Consider the following 2551-nt stretch of genomic DNA (forward strand, 5'->3'; position numbering starts at 1 on the left):
CTACTCATAAGGTTTTCAGTGGCTAATCCCTCTGAAGCAGATCCCTAGTCCTTCTTCCCAGTCTGTTCTTCGTCTGGAAGCCCCACTAAAGGTGTTCACCATTGGAGACCCTGCTGATATTTGAATCACTGGGAGCATAGCTTCCAGCATCACAGCAACACACAAGCCACCTTAGGACAAACTGACAAACAAGTGGTGGCTATAGGCCAAGAAAACCTTATGGAACAGTTGTTCACAAGCTTGCTAAAAGTCACAAGCTACCTCCAGGGCATCTAACAACACAACTGGCAAATTGTTGTCAGATCAACTTTCTTTTTTTTCATATGCAAAAGGTCTCACCTTGGGGCAGCATCTACGGATGAGGGAACCAGAGAGAGGCCAGAGTGGGGCAGTGTGGCTTCAACTGAGGACACCACTGGTTCTCCTGCTGCTCCATTCAGGATGGCTCAGCCAGGAGTGGGCTAGCCTTTCATTGTTTGTATCTGTTTCGGCTCCCGTAGCCAAGTGCACACACTTGGGGCTTTAACAACAGCAGTGGATCATCTTGCAGCACTGGAAATGAGGATTCAGCCTGGACAGATAAACCCCTCAGGACCAATCATGAGAATAGCAATACCAGGAGGGCAAGGGGAAGGTGGGGGGAGAAAAGGGGAACCGATCACAGTGCTCGGCATATAACAGCACCACCAACACTACCCCCTGCCCAAGGGGATGGACAACAGAAAAGTGGGTGAAGGGACACAGTGGTCACTGTAAGACATGGGGGGGAAATTATAAATTATCAAAGGATCATGGCAGGGACAGGGGGAAATGAGCTGATACCAAGGGCTCAAGTAGAAAGAAAATGTTTTGAAAATGTTGATGGCAATCTATGTACAAATGTGCTTGACACAATAGATGAATGTATGGATTGTGATAAACGTGGTGAGAGCTCCCAATGAAATGATTTTTTTAAACGTAGACTCAGGGTGTCAGAGCTCATAATGTCCGAAGACACTGAAGACTGTGGTGTTCGGTGCTGCTCCTGGCTTCTGGAAGACCAGGCACTTCATTGGCCACCTTCTTCTGCTTGTATCTGCCTCTGCACGTCTTCTCTCCTTTCAAAAGCACCCACACAGCTTGGGTAAGGCCCACCCTGCAGGACCTCATGTTGGCAGATAACATCTTCAAAGACCCATCCTCAAGCAAGGTCTCATGAATGTGTTGGAGATTGGACTTTAGCTATCTGTGTGTGTGTGTGTGTGTGTGTGTGTGTGTGTGTGTGTGTGTTGGGGGTGGGTGGGTTAGGGTAGCACATTCAACCCATGACACAACTAGGTGGGAAGGGCTGCCGATGTGGTTGAGCCCCTGTGGGAGTAGAGAGAGAAGTCGGCTTCCATCTGTTATCTGATCTACTTCTCTTATCTTTCTCTCCCCAAACCCTCCACAATGGCCGCCCCTTCTGCCATTTTAACATACAGAGTCATTCTGGGCCACCTAAGTCAGGCATGTTGCCTCAATCACATTCCCAGGAGACCGCAGAGTGTGTTTGAGTGGTTGTTGCAAAATAAAAGACTTAACAAAATTTAAGCGTACCTAAAACTTTAATTCCGAGAATCCACGCAATTGGGCAATGCAATCAAGACGCTGTTCTACCTCTTCTAGAATTAAGCGCTCCGCAGATGAGGCCCGGAATGAGCTCAACTGTGCTGAGTTCCAGTGCCGTGCCTGGATAATGTTCCTTCGCAGGAGGCTCCCAGGCACTTGAAGAAATCCGAATTACAAATAGAAGGCTAATGAGAGCTGCCTTTAGAACCAGCTCCAAATAAACACGGCTTTGGAGGCGAGGCTGGAAGTGTAAACGGAGCCCTCATTAAGGCACTTGCTAATTGTAAGGCTTAGCAATTGGGAGATAAACCCTGACATGTATTTTTAACGCGTGTGTACCTGGTACGTTGAACAAGTGGGACTCTACTGGGTGCGATAAACAACTTCATCGCCCCCCTCCCTACGCTCCCACCCCCACTGACGGTTCCAACCTTCCTGCCTGAATGTGTTGCCTCCACCCCACGCCCCAGTAATCGGCTTTCCTGGCCTCTCTCATCAGCCACTTCAAGTCAGGACTGAAACTGTCATAGTGTCAAAGTCAAAACTCCCGCGTTACTGCCTCAGCCCTCCACCAGCTCCTTTCGGGGAGCAGGAGGGGGGTCCCCCTGCTGTTTGTCCACCAGTGCATTCTGCACAGCCGCCTACAGCGTCTGCTCCCGCAGGATGGCCGCGCGACCGGGACTGACGTCTGTTGGCAGGCGTGTCCAGCTGCGCCTCTCCCAGAGTGCCAGGAGTAGTGCAAGAGGTTGAGCACTTAGCTGCTCACAAAAGTTGGAAATTCAAAAAAAAAAAAAAGTTGGAAATTCAAAGCCACCATCTGCGTCTGGAAAACCAGCCACTGGAACCCCGGACGCGCAGTTCTGCCCTGGCACACACGGGGCGCCGTGGAGTCGACGGCCACGATTCCTCGTGCCTCTTTCTCGGTGGAGGACCTCGGTCGCGACCCCGGGAGAGCCCCGTTTTC

This window comes from Echinops telfairi, unplaced genomic scaffold (assembly GCF_000313985.2).
Source record: "Echinops telfairi isolate 266 unplaced genomic scaffold, ASM31398v2 ScPeMD7_7457;HRSCAF=8495, whole genome shotgun sequence".
NCBI classification, from domain to species: Eukaryota; Metazoa; Chordata; class Mammalia; order Afrosoricida; family Tenrecidae; genus Echinops; species Echinops telfairi.